This window comes from Elgaria multicarinata, chromosome 2, assembly GCF_023053635.1.
Source record: "Elgaria multicarinata webbii isolate HBS135686 ecotype San Diego chromosome 2, rElgMul1.1.pri, whole genome shotgun sequence".
Classification (NCBI taxonomy): Eukaryota; Metazoa; Chordata; class Lepidosauria; order Squamata; family Anguidae; genus Elgaria; species Elgaria multicarinata.
Window position 1 is genome coordinate 98,839,219 of NC_086172.1, and position 19,765 is coordinate 98,858,983.

Sequence of the window (19,765 nt, forward strand, 5' to 3'; positions counted from 1 at the left end):
CACAAATGTAAAAATTAGGAAGTTAAACTGGCACAAATGAGAAAAGCTTCTCTTCCTTAATTTCTGTAATTCAGGTTGCATTTAAAGGTCCAGGAGCAGGTCCAGAAAAAAAGGGCAATGCTATGATACCGAGCCCAATTTCAATCTGCAATGACAGCTGGAAAGAGAATGTTCAGCTCTCATTATTAGTTTACTGAAAAAATTCTTCCGGAATCTTTTCATCTGCCTTTAGTTATCATCATAATTTTATTTAGTTCTATGGCACTCTCTAAGTACAGGCCCTTAGAGATTTCGATAGGCAAAACCAGACCAAACAAAAGGAGGGGAAAAACAATGTGGGCAAATGCATTATGTGTGTACACGTACACACACAGAGAGAGCAAAGGTAGGCTTTGAGGAGTAAATCAGAGCTGCTGTTGTGGGTAAAAGGTCAATCCAAGGCTGCTCCCGGGTGAACGTTTATCAGGCTCATCTCTCCAACACTGGCTGTAATTTGGAAATCACTGGCTGTTGTTGGGCACACTCTGACATCAAGAGGATTACCCTGTAATAAGTGGCTTCAGGAGGAATGTGGTCATTGTGATTTATCAAGCACTTTGGGGCTTGGAGAACTGGATTTCGAGCCTTAGCAAGGAGCCAAACGAGATGTGACAGCCACCTCAACCGCCACATTTGTTCTTCATCCATCTGCCCTGTTCACATTTAAAACAAGGTTTGGGGGCCTAACTTTATACAACAAAAATGTGTGTGTTGGTAAGGACCTCCTCTCCCTGACTTTACATTGCTGCATTCTCTGACTTGAAGCACTTTTCTCCCTGCTCAGCTCTAATTACACCTGGGGTGCAGAACTTATTTCAGCCCGAAGGCCGAATCCCATTCCAGAGAAGCTTTCAGGGACTTCATTCCGGTGATGGGAGGGGCCAAACCAAACAGGGTGTGGTCTTCTGAGGAACCTGAGAGTGCTGGATTTAGCCCCTAGGTCTGAGGTTCCTGGATTATAGGAAGTGTGAGCTGGGCTTGGCAGAACAGTAGTGCTTGAGGCAAAGAGTGCGAGGAGGGGAAAGCATAACCTCAGCTATTTTACATTTGTTGTCAAAATTAGAAGCCATATCCATTTAATACAGGCAGACATGTTAATAAAACATTTATATCCTGCCTTTCTACTATGATGGAACCCAAGGGAGTGAAGATAGGGTCCAAGTGGCCTCCCTTCCAGATGTTGACCAAACTCAGACCTGCCTGGCTTTAGCAAGTATGATGCATCATGCGCTTTCAGACCATATCCTATGAATAAACAATTATCACATTGGCTTCAGCCAAGTTTATTTCCCAGTAAAGTGGTTAGGACCACGGGAGAAGGGATTTATTAACAATTATAAAGATTAGGACAATTGTTTTCTATTGCATACAATGGCAGTGATCCAGAAAACCAAATAATGCATACAAGTTTTCTGTAGGTTGAGTTTCAACAAAACAACAACCATAAATTATATATCGCATTCCAACGATTTCCCAATGACTGTATAAGGTTTTAAGCATATCTAACTTTCTGTGGATTATATCCCCTGGTCTGAATTTTGTAAGGGATGGTCTGCATGTGGGAACAGGTAAATCATTGTATGAATTCAATAGCCCAGGTGGTGTGGTCTTCCAGTGCAGAGAACCACAAGTGGAACAGCAGGCTGAATGGCTCCTGCTTTTCTTATAGAGCACTCCCACTCTTTCCCCTCAAGAGTGAATGGCACCAATTTGCTTACATGAGGAAAAGTAAAGTGGTGTATTCAAGGGATTATTTGAGAAGGGAACTAAACATGTTCTTCAACCATGGTAACTCTGGTGTTTATCGTGGAAGGCAGAGGACATGCCAGTCAGGAAGCTAGACAAGAATTGTATTGTCTTTCTTAAACAAGAGCAGGACACCTGATACTATTCAGATACAATTAAGTCCACTGCCACCTAGTGACTAAACAATATGACACTATCCACCCTGTGAGCTGCAGAATGAAGGCCTGTCCCACACTGAACCCTATTTGTTTCATTTCCATTTCTTAGTTGTGCTAGATCAGGAGTGAAGAATCTGTGTTCCTCTAGATTTTTTCAGACTACAACTCTCATCATCCTTGACCATCAACCATGCTGGCTGGAGCTGATGTGAGTTGCAGTCTAATAGCAGCTGGAGGACCACAGCTTCCCCATGACTGTAGTGTGATGAAATACTGAGATTTCACTAAATGGAAAGCGTTCTGAATATTAGGTTTTGTGTTCGTTGTATAGTTGTTGGGTTAGCACACCCAATATCAAGGTAAGCTGCAGGGTCAGACCATAGGGATGCCATATAAATGAACAGCCAGCTTTAACCCTATGTTTAATTTGTACTATCCTGATCTAAAGGAACGGCTCACAGATTTGAAGTCAGAGTTTTTCTATCAGCTCAAACTAGACCACTTAATTGATGGTGGAACCCAATCGTAATATGCAGGATGTAACTTCCATGAATAAAAAAGTCTGGAAATATAAATAGATGGAAGCCAATCTAAATGCTGCATCACGAAAATACCTTCTGCTGAGCAGGCTCTTACTCGGCGAACTAAATTATTATAGCTTTAATTACTTACTTCTTTCTGCTTATGGATAGGAAAGTGCATACTCTCAAGAAAGCAATAGTGCTGTGACAGGTTTTAAATTTAACATCTTAACAAAATAAAATTTCACATATGACCTTTCTGTGTGAGGCTTTTTATTGTGCACTTTTTAGGCACCCTCCAGTTCTGCTTCTGATTTTTTAAGAGCACTGTTGCAGGGGTGAAGGATTCAGAGCGGAGGAAATAAAGTATTTTTTTTCATCCTGAAACAAAGTGCAAGTCCCCACTAGCATAATTGCATCATTATACTACACCTAGAGGTTATGTAGCAGAATGTACAGAAAGGCAGGAACGGAAAAGTTCTGTGTGTAGAGATTCAATCTGAATTCTGTGACAAAACTGAACGTAGGTACAGCAGGTTAACAGCCTCATCTAGAAATGATCATACTTCCATTCACCCCATCATTTGCAACTGAAGATGGAGGAAGGTTTTTGAAAGGCAAGATACAGAAGTGACTGTCAGAAGTAGGGGTGGTGGTGGTTCAGAATTAGGTTTCAGAAAGTTTGGAATGTTAAGCCAGGATTTCACTACACGAACACTTTTGCAAACCATTTATGGAACCTATTTTTTTTAACTCCTGGATACTGGACCTGGGGAGGGGGAGTGCACCTCAGTGGGTTTTAATACTTCAGCAATTGTATCCTTCTAGACTCATTACATGGGATGGAACTAGAAGGCAATGATTCCTGGAGGGTGGATTGGGGTCCCAGATTGTCATGTTGGGTGTTGGCCTGTGGTATTTCATAAGTTCCATCTTGTCTCCCATGATATTTAACATCTTCATAAAACCACTTAGGGAGATCATTGAGGGATTTGAACTACAATATCATCAAATATGCTGATGATATATCAATATATCTTCTTTCTTTCTGGTCCAGGGAGGCTATGAAGGTCCCGAACTGGTATCTGAAATCTGTGATGGACTGGATGTGGGCAAACAATCCAACTGTATCCCAACACTAATGTTAATGACATTGTGCTAACATAAACCAATGCTTGTGCGATGTAGCTAGCACTTGATATGGCAATGAGGAAAAGTGGCAAATTGCATTTAGTTCTGGCTTTTAAACAGTAAACTCTTGTGTTTTATCAACTGGTTGTTTTAACTTCTGTTATTTTTGTAACATGTAAATTGTGCTGGGTGTCCTGTTATACTTAATGGAAAGGCAGAATATAATTAGATTTCTAACATAAATAAAAATAACTTTTCCGTTTCTAACTCAGAAATGTAATACTGTGCTTTGTTAGTCAAGTATTCTGTATCTTCAATTGAAGTCATTGGCTGAGTTTGGACACTACAATAATCAACAGTGGGTTAATAGTCAACTCACAGTTGGTTATTTTGTGGGTACTCCCCACATGATCAGAGAAATAAGCAATCATGTGTTGAGTAACATATGCCCCACCCGCCCTCCTCCTCTCACTCCTCCTTCTTGTATCCCGTCATCCCTTGCTGCTGAAATAGAGTTCTGCCAGCTCAAGTAGAGTGGCAGCCACCACTTTGACTGCTCTTGCCAACTGACTCTGTAGCTGACAAAAATAAGCAACGGTGCCCTCCACATGATACAATAAGCAACGGCGGTTTAAATAACCCACTCTGCACATCATTGGTTATTTTGGCAAAATAACCCACTGTGGGTTAAAAACACACACCACATGTCACGATAACCCACGGTGGGCTATTTAACCCATTGTGGGTTATTGTATTGTCCGAACCCAGTCATTTTGTGAGTAACATGTGAGGATTGTTTCTAACCAATGTTTAAAGTCTTATATTTGTGAGAGTCTGTCAGGAGTCCACTGTCATGCCCCTGGCAGAGTGCAGGCAGCCAAAGACATCCATGGTTCCTTTTGAAAACTAGAGGACAAGTATAGAGATAAGCCATTTGAAACAACATTTTGCTATGCTGAATGAGGAGTAGATTTAATTGCAAATAGTTTCAGTAGTATGCTATTGTTCCCTGAAAGAGTGTGTGGTAGACAAAGTAAGAATTCTCCTGCTGGGCGTTCCTATCAAAAGTGTGGAAAACTATGCACTACAGAGAAGAACCTCTGTTCCTGTTAGGAGTTGACAGACTTAAAGAATGCTATCAAAAGGGTTTATTTTATAGCAAAATACTAGATGTAAAATTTGAGTAGATTTGGAAATACTGTTACAGTCAATTCTTCTGTAGTTGTCAATCCTGAACAGATCCATTGTTGTGTGTGTGTCTGTGTATAACACTTGGACCACCCAAGCTGGGCCAGATTCATAAATGCAGAGGATTTTCCTCACTTTCCTGAGCCCCATCCAGAAAACCTGGGAACCAATTTTGACCGGATGTCTTGCCACACCACTTGCATACCAGGAGTGTATAATATCAACCATATGTTTACTTCAGCATAAGTAAAAGAGAAGAACATTAGAATAGTAAAGAACATTTCCTTCACCCAGTTCCTTCCAGTGTCTCAGAGTGTGCTGTTTCTTGCATAGCACACTCTGAGTAGAAATCTAGAGGTAACTCAGCAGATTGGGCTCATATACTCCAAGAAGTAAATCAGCCAATATGCAACATGTTTGTGACAAAGCCACAGTTACAGTCTAGGAGTGGGCAACATGTGGCACTCCAGATGTTTTTGCCTACAACTGCCACCAGCCCTAGCCAATATAGTTAATGGGGATGATGAGAGTTGTAATCCAACACCAGGTTAAGGAAAGCTGATTTGGAGTTTTGAAAGTGGTATGGGGTTGGGGTTTCAGCTTGTTCTTCTGTAGGAAAGAGAACTTTCCACTTGAGTTGCTTTGGCCCGGCAGTCATCTTCTCCCTGAAGTTTTTTTGCCCAGCTTCTACTGCTGGTTCTTGAGAAATTATCAGCTTGCTGAGTCTTCCACACAGAGTGCTCTACCTCTCACCCTGGTGATCTTATAGCAGGAGGTCTGTGATTTCATCCAACACTCGGGAAGAAGCATTCAGGTTCTCAAAAGCTTTAAGCAAGACTCCCTTTTGCTTCCCAGGATTGGCTCTGAGGAGTGTTCAGGCAGATCCCTCTCTAGAAAATGGAGCCATAATCCAAACACAGCTTTGTAAGGCAAATAGTACAACTAAATCATAAACAGGCAGCTTTATTTATCCTTCCCTTGTTAGAACAACATTTCACAGACTGATGCACTGGCCTGTCCAAGAAGGGAGGTGGAGCCAGGATGCAGTGTGGGTGGGGGAGGCATAAGAGCTAGGAACAACTTTGGTTGATAGGCATGGCAGAATGGATCACAGGTGGACGGGCACAAGGAAGCTAATTAGGTGCCTTAACTAGAAACATAATGAATGGATTGTACTGTAAGGGCGTCATCAGACAAGCGTTTATTGCACACTTGTCACTGGGTACTCACGGATTTTCCCAGGTCCCTCTCACAACATCATCAGCCTCCTGTGCTCCTCCCACACTTTCTAGCCTTCTTCGATGACAAAAAACCCATCCCAATAAATCCAACTTATTTTTAAATATGGTAGTTGCTGCTATCTCCTGCTGTGTGCAGGAGAAGCAGTGCAATCAAAATGGCCCACTGAATGGGCCGCATGCACGTTGTTTACCTCCTCTTTTGAAAGAGGAAGTAATGAGGGACAATCACGTGGGCAGAGAAGTGACAGTAAGCAAACTTAATTTCACCCTGTGTGATGACGCTCTAAGTCATTTAGCAGCATCAGCCCTATTCATGCATTATTCTGGCAAACAGGGCAATCATGGTAAAAGGGGCAGTGGGGTCCTGCAATCAGCCCCACTCTCAAAGTCACACTGCTCTTTCTATCCCCACTACATTGAGTATAACATCTGAAGCAAGGATCCTCCTATTTTCATGGAGGCATGACTTTAGGGGTGGGATCCAAACACGGCCACATTCACCACAATTTCCTTGTTCATGTGAGTAACATTGCACTAAAATGTTCCTGATATGTACATGAAAATAAACTATCCTTCTATGTGTGTGAAGCTAGTTATTTTTTTCCAAGCCAGGGCTTTGCCCTGGAAGGCAGCACATAAGTACTTTAAATAAACAAATAAATAAACAAATAACAAAATCTGCATGGTTATTTTGTTGTCTCTCCCAGGCCAGCATGCAAATAAATGAAACCTTCCTGATGCTAGCTTGAATGCACTAGAGTTCTTATTCATTTTGGACAGCCTTTCCCAAACTGGCACTCTCCAGATGTGTTGGACTACAATTCCCATCATGCTCAGGAGGCCATGCTGATTACTCCAGACCAATCCCTTTGCAAGTAGACAACTCCCAAGAGAACCATGTTTTCAGTCACGGCTCTATAGCACAGGCCTTTTTGGAAGATTTGCTGCAGCACACCCAAGCAGGATCAACACGGTTAGATCTGTCTGTCTGGGCCCCTTGTTAAATCCTTACATGACCCATTTTCTGTGAGCAAAGTGTAGCCCAGGGCGGTAAAAACAGCACAACATCACATGTTCAGTGCCTACGTAGATTCCCATGATTCATCACAATACAACTCATTTATAGAGAGGAATTGATCCTGAAGAAATCTTATTATATTCATGAACCGGAATGTGATGAGCAAGCCTATCCCAACCTGGTACTCTCCAGACATTTTGGACTTCAATTCCCATCAGCCTCAGCTAGCATGGTCAGTGATTCTGGGAGCTGTAGTCCAAAACATCTGAAGAGCACCAGGTTGGGGAAGCCTCTTCTATGGCACCAAAATACAAAATAAATTAATGTACTGAGGTGAACGCAAGCAGAAAAAGGCTGTACCATGTTTGAAACTAGTTTCCAGATCTGCAGAGGGAAACATGCTTTTCTTGTTTAGCTAGCTCTTGAGCACTTCAGCTTGCAACTATACTGCTTGAATAGTCTCCTGGATTTACCGTGTATGTGCTAGCAAGTGTTTGAAAGGGAAAGAGTTTATACAGGCTATCATCTGAATCCAACTATCTTCGTAAAATTAGTTTGGGATCTTCCTCCTTGTTACAGAAATCAGGAAGTGACTGGATATAGAGCTTGAGACACTTTCTGATGACTAGCAGTTTGTCTGAACAGGAAATGTATTGCAAAAAGCTTAAGGGACTATAAATAGTGCATGTTTTGATAACAGTTTGCTTTCAGGACAACACATTTTACAGCCTTTCGGCAAGAACCATTACAAAAAAAGTAGGTCATGATTGGTAAAGCAAGACCAGAATTTATCTCAGAGGAAAGTAAGGACGTTTTCCTTTCAAGCTCATTAAGACATTTACACAAACTTCCAGGAATAACATAATGAATGCTGGATTTTAAGATTAATTTGTTTTGGCAGTTGATCTCTCTCTCTCTCTCTCTCTCTCTCTCTCTCTCTCTCTCTCTCTCTCTCTCTCTCTCTCTTTTCTTCTCCTGGGAGTATGTTAAGGATTCCAGGAAGACATTTTTGAAGCCCATCCTTGTTCTGTTTGTTGTTTATTCGTTCAGTCGTTTTCGACTCTTCGTGACTTCATGGACCAGCCCACGCCAGAGCTTTCTGTCAGCCGTTGCCACCCCTAGCTCCCCCAAGGTCAAGTCTGTCACCTCCAGAATATCATCCATCCATCTTGCCCTTGGTCGGCCCCTCTTCCTTTTGCCTTCCACTTTCCCTAGTATCAGCCTCTTCTCCAGGGTATCCTGTCTTCTCATTATGTGGCCAAAGTACTTCAGTTTTGCCTTTAATACTATTCCCTCAAGTGAGCAGTCTGGCTTTATTTCCTGGAGTATGGACTGATTTGATCTTCTTGCAGTCCAAGGCACTCTCAGAATTTTCCTCCAACACCACAGTTCAAAAGCATCTATCTTCCTTCGCTCAGCTTTCCTTATGGTCCAGCTCTCGCAGCCATAGGTTACTACGGGGAATACCATTGCTTTAACTATGCGGACCTTTGTTGTCAGTGTGGTGTCTCTGCTCTTAACTATTTTATCAAGATTTGTCATTGCTCTCCTCCCAAGAAGTAAACGTCTTCTGATTTCCTGGCTGCAGTCAGCATCTGCAGTAATCTTTGTGCCCAGAAATACAAAGTCTGTCACTGCCTCCACGTTTTCTCCCTCTATTTGCCAGTTGTCAATCAAGCTGGTTGCCATAATCTTGGTTTTTTTGAGGTTTAACTGCAACCCAGCTTTTGCACTTTCTTCTTTCACCTTTGTCATAAGGCTCCTCAGCTCCTCCTCACTTTCAGCCATCAAAGTGGTGTCATCTGCATATCTGAGATTGTTAATGTTTCTTCCTGCGATTTTAACTCCAGCCTTGGATTCGTCAAGCCCAGCACGTCGCATAACGTCCTGAGTCAATATGCATTCTATTATAAATAGGCTCATAGATGCTTCTTTTAAAAACTGAAGCCAAAACCCCCAAACCATGTACATGGAACTATGCCAGAAATATCTGGACCCCTCAGAATGATAATGGCTAATGCCTCTTAATTTACATTGTGCAAGGGAGCATCACCAACTACGCACTGCTAAGGTGACACAATCACGCAAAGGAAGATAGGGATTTGTGTCTTTAACAGTTTAACAAAAAGAGGGAATTTCAGCAGATGCAGCTTGTTGTAGATGGATGAACATTCTCTTGCCAACATTCTCTATTCCACACAAGGAATAAAGGTACAGGAGGCCTGACCTTCTTGGCGTCTAATCACCCAACCAATTGGTGCTGGTGTGCTAAGTCAGTGGCAACTGACTGATAGGGAGGCGGGAAGGTCTTTACCTTTTAGGGACTCCTCCTCCTTCCATGCAAGTGACAATATTAATGGACTTTTGTCCTATGGCTGTGGAAACAAAAGAAGAAGACACAGAACCACGGTGGCTTAAAATGACATGTGAAACCACCCACTAAGAGGACAAGTACGGGCTGGGTCTAGAAGTCATGAGAAACATATATTTACGGTTTTGTAGTTGTAAAAATAGGAATTAACATGGGCTTTTGTTTAGCTTTCCCCAAATGCTTTAAAATAACAACAATACTAGTCTGTAACAATGATTTGACTCTTTTTCTGTAAATAGGAATTTGTAAGAATATGTAATCTGCTTAGAGAACTTTGGATGGGGCTGGCAATAGGCCTAAATAAATTTATAAGAGGCGTTTTGGTTACTCTATGACCTTGTTCCAGTCTGACCAAAAATTAACAATATTGGAGCAGACAGCTTACTCCACCCAAACAAATATGCCAAAAGGCTTTGTCTTCCAAGACACACAAAGATTTGACAAACTTCCATGGTGATATAACGCCATTCACTGAGGACAGCTGGGATGGCTAGATAGCCCAAGTTTGAAAAGATTTTATTCATTGTTTCCAAACACCACAGTTACATAAAACACAAGACAAAAGTCACCACAGGTTTTCCCTAATTATTTTTGGCAGCCGAGTCAAACATATGTCTGGATTTCAAAGGATGTTTCAATTCTGAATTGATATTTTTTGTAACAGTTAAAAAAACAATTCTAGTTTCTAAAGTGAAATTCAAAGCCTTGCTATTTTTTATTCATAGGAGCTTGAAAGAATCCATTCCTTCTTTGATGAGAATATTTTGAATCTTGGGAACTGTACATCTATGTATATAGATAAATTCGGTATTACTCTATTTGCAATCCAAATACAAGGTTTAAGCAAGTATGTACACTCTGATAGACCCACAGGGTGCCATTTGTGAAGACAAAACAAGCAGTCTTCTAGTATGTGGCAACCACATTACTCTCCCTTCTTGTGGCCTGGCAAGATGGCTGGATTATATGGTGCTAGCAGCCACCTAATGGGCAAAGATAGCAGCAGTACTCTAATTACGGGAAGAAAGGTAGTGAGGGTTGTGATGAAACCCACAATCCTCAATTCATCCTCCCCCCCTCCCCCGGTCAATGCCATTCCAAAACACAGTAGCTAAGAGCATAATAATTTGAGCACTGGATGGCAGCACAGGTATCAGTGGCTGAGGTAGGAAACAGAGAGTAGTAACCAATGTTAGTGCTACATAGAGTAGATCCATTGAAATGAATGGGACTTAAGTGACTAACTTATGTCCCATTCATTTCAATGGGTCTGCTCTACGTAGCACTGACATTGTTTACTAACCAGTCTTGGGGAACAAGGAGAGTAGTGAAGAAGATGGCAGCTGGGATAGAAGAATCTCTCATAGACAGCTTTCTCAGTGGTTGTTCCTAGGCTCTGGAAATCCCTGCCGTGGGACACTAGTAGGAAAAGGTGTTTTACTCAGGCATATAGGTTGGTCTGTGGCTGAACTGGGTTTTAATTGGTGTTGTTAATTTCTTTTAGTGTTGTGTTTTTAATTGTGTTTTTAATTTATTTGTTTTTATGTTACGTTTTAAGATGTTACCTTTTACCTCTTTCTCTCTATTGACAAGATTATATTGACTCTTTTTTTCTTTATTTATTTGTAAATCAATCTCTTTGTGCTTTGGCCCATCTGTGAGTCCTCAAACCCCTGCGTTTGCTCTCCTTTGAGTTATCCCCAATGTTGAGGCCATGTTTTTAAAATTGACAAGAAGAAAAACAAAGATTATAAGACTGAATAAAAATTGGACAAATGGCAACCATAACCCTATCAAATCATAAATGATTAAAAATATGGATGTCGGGAATTAGTTGGGGGTTTCTTTACTACTAAGAAATTGTAATGAAGAGTGACAATGGGAATGGGATTGAATTATTGCTCCTTAGCAAGATATTAGCCTATTAGGTTTATCATGTTTACACAGTTACAGTGTCACCTTCCCTAAAGGATAAGAGTCTTATTATCATGTTCTGTGTCCAAGGAATAGCCAAATTTCCTATGATGGCACAATGTTTTGCCACCCCACATTAAACCAAGGAAAAGCCACTTGGCATGGCTGAGAGACATATTTAAACTCAATTGAGTTCCTCAACTGACATTATTTGACATATTTAAACTAATTGAGAGCTCCAGATTAGAAGCATAATTGAGTTTATTTAGAAATATTCAGGTTGAACATAGGTGAAAGCAAAGCTAAGCACTTCAATAGACAGCCAAAGTCTACTGCTCCCACATCAAATATTCAGGAAAAACAGCCAGCCCTTTCACATACTTATAGAGCCCAAACTCAGTACCCCTAAATCACAACATCCTCAGCCAAGAGTGGGGGGATGGGGTATACACCTAAAGGCATGTTCGTTTACCAGAATGACTCTTGCCTTCCAGCTGAGTGTCTATTTCCTTGTTGCTCTAGGCTATTTGCCTGCAATTTCCCTAACAAAGGAGATATTTGCCAACTGAGGCCCTAAAGCAGTCCCAAACTGTTGTTCTGGCTCCATTAACCCTCTTCTATCTGCCCACCAATCTCACAACACTAAGTTGGTTTGCACATCACAGCATTGTTTAACCTAGGAATTGTGGGGACAACTGAAGCACTCAATCCATTTCCACTTTTAATTAACAACCCAGGAACACCCCATCCCTGGGTTGTGTCATGATGTGTGAATCGAGAAATTCTGGGTTGTTTATGGGTTAAATAACCCAGAGTTAACCCAACAACAAACCATGGACAATTCCTGGGTTAAATAACTCAAGAATTGCCACCGTGACATGCAAACTGGGTCACTATCTTTGTGGTGGGGAAGGAAGTTGCAGAAGGCATCTCTAAAGACTCATTAAAAGTCATTGCTGTTTCCAGGAAGGCCTAAAACATCTACTCACCACCACCAACAAAACTACATAGCAAGGATAGAAATAGGAACGAGACCTTCTCCCGAAACACTGTTACAGGCCCTAATGATGTCACCCTCATTACTCATTTTCCAATATGATATATGCCATCATATATGGAGACAGATATATGCTACCTCCAGTACCTGAAGCAACGTGGCTATGTACCCCAGTTTCTTGGGAACATGGGCAGAAGAGTGCTTTTGCACTCATGATTTGCTTATGTGTTTCCAGTTTACAGCTAGGTGGCCACTGCGTGAACAGAATGCTGGACTTTTTTTTAACATTCTGTGAGCAATGCTCTTTTGTATTCTATGTGGAACAAATAGGCCAGTTCCTACGGAAAAGGTTAAATGGACACAAATCTGACATCAGAAATGGAAATATTCAAGAACACTTCAGCCTCCCAGAACACTCCGTAACCAACAAAAGAAATTTCAAAGGAAGATTGGAGTAAGAGACTGCTGAGTTAGAATTCATTCACAGGTTCAATTCTGTTGCCAGAGACTTGAATCTGGTTAAAGGATTTTTATCATTACATGTGTTAATTGGCTTTTCTAGTGCCAGAGTGTTTGTATTATCTGCACTGTTTTTGTGAATGGCCGCTTTTGGTAATGTGATTTTCACTGTCAGTACTTTCTGCATTTAATTCACTGTCAGTACTTTCTGCATTTAATTTGTTACATTTGTCTCCCCTTCACTGTATATATACCTGACACTGTCAATAACACTGATTAAGTGGGCAATAGTCCACCAAAGCTCAAGCTCAAATAAATTTGTTAGCCTTTAAGGTCCCACAAGACACTTCATTGTTTTTTGCCACAGCAGACGAACATGGCCACCTTCTAAGTACAGTTTTTACAGTTACAGTCCAAGCTATAAGCTTCTTTTGGAGCAAGAACAAAAGAGAAGCCTACAGAAAACTTCTTGTGGACATGAATGCTTATAAACCAGACTTGTCCAGAAATGTTGTTGTAAATCCTTTCTTCCTTCCTGTGTCTCTTGAAGCAAGGCCACCACATATCCTTCTTCACATTTTACCCTTTAACTATTTGGATTGAGCCATAGGCAACAGCCTTAGCTAAGTCTGGAGTTGCATCAGAGGATCAGAGTTAACAGAAAAAAGCAGAAGCCAGACTGGTGGTTCATAAAATGGGGCAGCTGCACACAAACCCAAAGACTTAGCCTTTTAGTTCCCAGCAGTTCCTGACAAGCTCCAAAATATTGGAAAATTCTATTTACTCACAACAGCCTTGACTTACTATTTTCCAACTTCTCTCTATTGCCAACCATCTGACACACCCTTTAGTCTGCTCCTACTCACTTACGTCCTCCCTATGTCTTAAGATCTTCAACTAGCATTCCCCAACCTGGTACCCTCCATATGTGTTGGTCTACAACTCCAAGAATCCCCCATACACATCTGGGGCAGAACAGATGGTGAAGGCTGCCCTCTATTTCAGAAGTGCACCATGAAATTAAAAAAGAAGGCCCTTCTCTGTGGTCTAGCAACCAATTAACAACTTTTTCAACACAAGGTTAAGATGTATCCTTTTACCCAGGCATTTTAATTTCTATTACCCTCAGTCTGCCAGCGTAATTGAAATTCTGTGTAACTGTAATTTTATTGATTTTTTCCATTGTTGCTATTGGATTTTGGTTATTGCATTGTATTATATTTTTAAAAAATAATTTGTTATTTTAAAATAACCAATTATTCCATCCTGGAATATTTGTGATGAAGGTATAAAAATGTCACTGCCAGATCTAAAGGCCTCTGCTCTATCCTTATCTTTTATCCACATTTTTACAGTTACTCTCTCCTCCACAATTACTTCCACACCCTAGATTTCTATGACTCTTTTGTCAACTGATCGACCTCCTATCTGACAGATTAGTTATTCAACTACAGGAAACTGCCCCACCAGCCTTCTCCGCTGTTAATTCAGTTCAAAGTTCTCTTCTGGACTGGACCCTGTGCAATTCTTACTTTACATACTGTCACTGGTGACAGCATCTAAGCCTCTGCCACTCTGATGTTATTCAGCTGAAGTTCTCCACCCTTCCTCCCTCCTTCTGGTCCCACATCTCCAACTATCTCAACATCATCAAACTCAACTAGGTTGAAGTCCAAATCTCTTATCTTTCCTGCCAAGTCATCTTCTTCTCAATCACTTCCTGTACCCATGGTCACCATCCAGCTTGTTGACCAGGCACAACGTGGCTCACTATTTTTATTCCAGTTGTCCTTTGCTCCCCAAGTTCCACCAAACAATAAGAGTGCTTCCAGATGGATGGTTCCTAGCACAAAGACATTGTGCAACTGTTCTGTCTTTTCCTCCTTAATAGATTTTTGTTTTGTGGAGAGAGAGAAAAGATGGAAGAAGTGGTTCAAGTGGAAGACATAATTGTCTAAACCTCCCATAAAGTTCTATGAATGAGCTTTCCTTATCCAGAAGTACCCTAAGTAGTTTCACTTTCACAGTATACCATTGCTAAAATGTGCCCCTTTTCATTTAACGGCTTGGCTAGAACCACTAGTGTAGTGGTAAATTCTGAAGTGCAGGCATCTGTCTAAAAATTCAGGCAGCTCTTTTGATCCATATCAACAAGTCTGTTCTAGCAGTTTTCATCCCCACTAGGAACAGGTCTTTTGTAAAGTTAATGGTTCTTAATTGCCCATTCAAGCCATCCCCAAATACTTGCTTTACAACAGGGAACAAAATATTGTTGCTGGGAAAAAATCATCCTCCCCACCCCTACTGTAAGGATTTCAGCTAAACTCAGAGGGAACAGGGGGATTCTGTGGGAGGTGACAGATGACATCAGCATCCCTGTTAACCAAAAAGTATCAGCCCTGAATCCCTGCTCCAGGAATGCATTACACCACTGGCAGGCCTCTGGTTCCGTTAAGCATCCTTATTGATGCCCTCTGAAAACAGCTTTGTTGCATTACCACTTTCTTCCTTCAAATACCTCAAGTCCATTCTATCCATCCTGTGTCTTAACCCTCAGTTTCCCCAACTGAAAGGAAGTCTAAGGTTGCAATTCTATGCCCATTTACCTGGGAGAGAATGAACCCAATAGGACTTTTGAGTTGACATGCATAGGATTGTCAGTATGTGCAACTGAACTTGCTTATCTTCATCCCTTTTTTCATCTCTCTTTATAAACTCTATGGGGCAGGGATATTGACCTGGTTCTCATACACAGTTGCCCACAGTAGCTTAATTTATCCATGGGGGCAGTTGTATCACACCAGGTGCCCATGGGTCATGCAAACCCAGGCGGCAGTGGATGTTTGAGAGTTAGACAACCCTCAAATAACTCTAAAACAAGCCATTGATTATTTTAGGGTTGTCTAACTCTCAAACAACCCCTGCACCAGGGTTTGTACAACATGACAAGTCACAGCAAGCTGGGCGCCATGCAGTAATGTCACCAGCAGGTGCCTGACACAGCATGACAGTCACATGAGTAAATTAAGCCACAGTGGGCTATCATGCGGTATGAACCAGGTCATTGTGTTGTCATTTTGTCACCCCCTGGTTCAAACAACACAGAAGTCACATATACATCTATCCCCATGCACATTCCCTTAAACCTTTTGGTTTTTCCCACTCTGCTAGTCTACCACCTCCCACACTGATTGTAGCCCTATAAGAGAAATATGTATACATGAACAAATATGGATGTGTGTATCAATGTATGGTATAGGCAGAAATTGCCTTCACATATAAAGTGAAATGATGTGACTTGCTTATTTATTATAGACATTTCTATACTGCCTTTTGGCCTTAAAACAGGTCCCAAGGCAATTTACAAAACCAAATCCACCCCCTCCAAACAGTGCAACTTGAAACAAACATCAAAACCTTCTATCTTAAAATTAAAAACCATTCAGGAAGGCAGAATAAAAATATTTTTGCTGCCTGCGTAAAAGTAATCAGGGATGGGTCTAGTATGACCTTCTTTGGGAAGGAATTCCATAACCAGGATGCTGCCACAGAAAAGGCCCTGTCTCCTGTTTCCACCTTGTGTTTTCGACTTTTCTGACCTCTGTGGGTAGCTTGCAATGGATTCCAGGCTTAGTTACCAAAATGTTGAAGGTAGGAGTTATATTGTTTGATTTTCTGAGTTGCAGACAGCAAATGTGCCTATGAGACTGTGAATAAACTATTTTGGATTCTACTTTGTAAATTGATGGGAATAAATGACTATTAGAATATATTGTTCATTAAACGAAACTCATCTTGGGAGAGTGACCTTGATTCTTGTGCTCACAAATAGTTATTTATGTCTGAAAGTGATATTGAATACCAATGCTTCTAATCTATTTCTAGGAACAGATAATACAAAACATTCCATGAATAGTTGGGTAATTTCATCACCTGCTTCTCAACATTGTCCGCAATGAAAGTGAGATATAGATGTTCGCAATAAACAACTTTGTGTCAGAGAACAGTTTAAATTACTAAACAGAAACAATGTCCTTAAATTTCATGCTGCTTACAAGAAGCAATCACTCCAAAGTAAGAAAACAGAGATTGGATGTTTTTGTAACTAGTTCAGGGTACAACAATAGATACATTTTACTGGAATACAAGGACAGCATTGATTATTAACAAGGGTTTATTATAAAGTTTGGATTCATTTATGTCATATTTTTTGAAAATGATATGTGCCATTAAAATATTGTTATTTTGACACATTCATTTCAACTCTAGCATTCATGTCTCAACAAAGCTAATGTTGCTGGAATGATGGAGGCTTTATTCTGGATTACAGTTATGATAGGCTATTATCTGACAAAAATCTAACATCACCTTAATGTTATTCAAGGTGCAGTTTTAAATGTGCATATATATTAAAGGAATTAACATACAAGTAATACCTATCCCATTCACATTGCCCATGCACTCCATAAGTATACCTAACAGATTGGAAAGTCATCCAGACTTTCCTACATAAGGCATTTATTGTGCACACGTAATTCCTTATGAATGGTTGTTTATGGGTTCTTTAGATGATGTGATCCTCCACTTTCATTTCTGTTTTTTAAGAGTACTTCCCTTGTTTTATAGTGGGGAAAACGGAGTTTTATTTCTGAAAGCAAAAGAAAAGTTATTTTTCCTAATTGTGTAATTCTGATATTCCACTATAGCACAGCACCACCTAGAGTTATATAGAGAAAAAGAATGAAAGGAAAAGCTCTTTGTGTTGAGCTCAGGTCTCAATTGTGCAACAAAACCGAAAATGATTAATTTCATGTAGAAAAACTCCTACATCACAATCCTATATATGTCTATGTAAAAATAAAACCAACTGAGTTTAAAGTGACTTACTCTGAGGTACATTCATTAGCAACATTATGGTGCAATCCTATGGAGGTTTAGACAGAAAAAAAATCCTCGGCTCAGGGCATGCTGGGAGTTGTAAGGTATTTTCCAGTTTAAACACGTATAAGATTGGCCCTTAGTGGCTCAACCAGCCAAGCATTTCTTCTATTGACTTTAAAAGGCCTACTTTTTAATTATTTAGTTATGGCAAGGATGCAGAAACTCAGCCTGGGGACCAAATTCCAGTTTTGGAGAGGGTCTTGTGGGCCACGTTGCAGTGGTGGGTGGTGCCAAAGGAAAAAGGGGTGGTGGCAAAAAACCCCAAAATACTAGCATATTTTAGCTGAAAACTCTTAATAGTAGTAGCTAAGTAATTCCAACCATTTAGAATCAGCAAAAATCTGTATAAAAGTTGGGAAACCACTCAAAATTGATGGTTGAGGAAAAGGGGCATGGCTTGCTGGGGAACTCTGGAGGGCCTTATTGGGGGACACCTCCCAGACACACCCAAAGGGCCCCAGACTGCATCCCTATACTATGGTGTTAAGCAGCAATGCGTCTGTCTGTCTGTCTGTCTCTGTCTCTGTCTCTCTCTCTCTCACACACACACACACACGGTACAAACCAAACTAAAGCGCTGGTGTACCACACACGAAGGCTGATAACTGATTCCATTCTAAGGCATGTGTACTCGGGAGTAAGCCCACTGCACTCAATGGAGCTTACTTCAGAGGAAAAATGCATAGGATTTACCTGCATAATTGCAATTCTAACTACACTTATTAAATAGTAAGGGGTCGGTTTATTGTCTGGGGTAGACAGAAAGTAGATCTTCAGCTTGGACTTCAGCTTACCAGCATTCCTGTTTCCTGGTCATGTTATCTACCTTCTGTCCATTCCGGACAGAACCAAGCGGTAAAACTTTTCCTGGACTGTACCACACCAGGAAGTCACGTGTTTGAACGAGGCGGGGGGCAGCATAGAAAACTAGCTTGTTAAGGAGGAAAATTAAGTCCCTACTTTATTTGGAGGAATTTTCTTCATAAAGGAACATTAGGGTGGGGGCAAGCGAGGATCTTCCACGTGCAGCCGAAGTAGTAGAGTGCATGAATATCTTGCTTGTACTGGACGTATAAACTCCTCCCCTCCCCCGGGACTCGCTTATACCCCGCTTCGGACTGCGTAGTCCAGCATTAACTCCGGGTGGGGGAGAGAGAAAGTTCACAACCCCTACCTGCCCCTAACACACGACCTCTTCCTTCTGGCCTTGGCTAAAGGGAGCCACGCCAAAGAAACCGCCTCAGCGCTCCCTTCTTAGCGCCCACGTGCAGGCGCGCGGTGACAGGACTCCTCTCTGCCGTCTCCTGATTGGGCGAAAGCGCTCGGCTCGAGCCACGCCCGGCCTCAGCGCTCTGGGCTCAGGCAAGCAAGCTGTCCCGGCAGCCAGAGGCGCGCTGGTCGTTTCGCGTAAGGCCGCCGCGCGCGCAAGCGAGGAGGAAGCAGGAGGTGGTGGTGGTGGTGGTGGTGGTAGTGGTAGTGGGGATGTGCCTGACTCCCAGGGAGCAGCAGAGCCGCGGCCGGAGCGCTTCTTTCCCACCCCGCCCCCCGGGTTTGCCGGCTTCTCCCCCCGCCTGAACGAACATGCGGAGTTCGGCTCTGGGTAAGTAGTCCTGGATTTGGGCGTTTCGGTTCTCTCTGTTTCAGCTCCCACCCCCAGAGCGCGGCGTCCTGAGCCGCCCCAGAGGAGGTAGGAAGAGAGCGACGGTGGCAGGACACCTTCTTGTGTAAGAGAACTGGCGGGCGTCCTCTCAGGGCAGGAGCCCGGCTTCCCGGCGCTGCGTGCTAGCCTAGGCAATTCTATCCCTGCCCCTGTTCGCGGCCACGCAGGTGGCGTTTGGTCGGGAGGCGCTGGGGAGCAGCTAAATAATTCACCCTGAATGGGGATCTAATCTCGCTCCGTTGCTTTGCGGAACCCCGTGAAGCCTCCAGCCGAGAGAGGAGCGCTCCCCCCCCCATCTTGTTCACCGCTCAAGAGTTGTACTGCCACATTTTCATCAGCTTGCGCGTTTTGTTTTGCTCTTTAAATAAAGTAGAAACAGGA

General features: G+C 41.9%; 1 protein-coding gene across 3 annotated transcripts in view; it reads left to right on the top strand.

Annotated features, from left to right (window-relative positions):
• The first annotated feature begins 19,149 nt into the window (after positions 1 to 19,149).
• Positions 19,150 to 19,765, top strand: part of MICAL2 (microtubule associated monooxygenase, calponin and LIM domain containing 2) — a 162,638-nt gene continuing 162,022 nt past the window's right edge. For all 3 annotated transcript variants that reach the window (XM_063117290.1, XM_063117291.1, XM_063117292.1), the window contains exon 1: positions 19,150 to 19,324. The gene's annotated coding sequence lies outside the window, so the exon portion shown is untranslated. The remainder of the gene's footprint in view (positions 19,325 to 19,765) is intronic.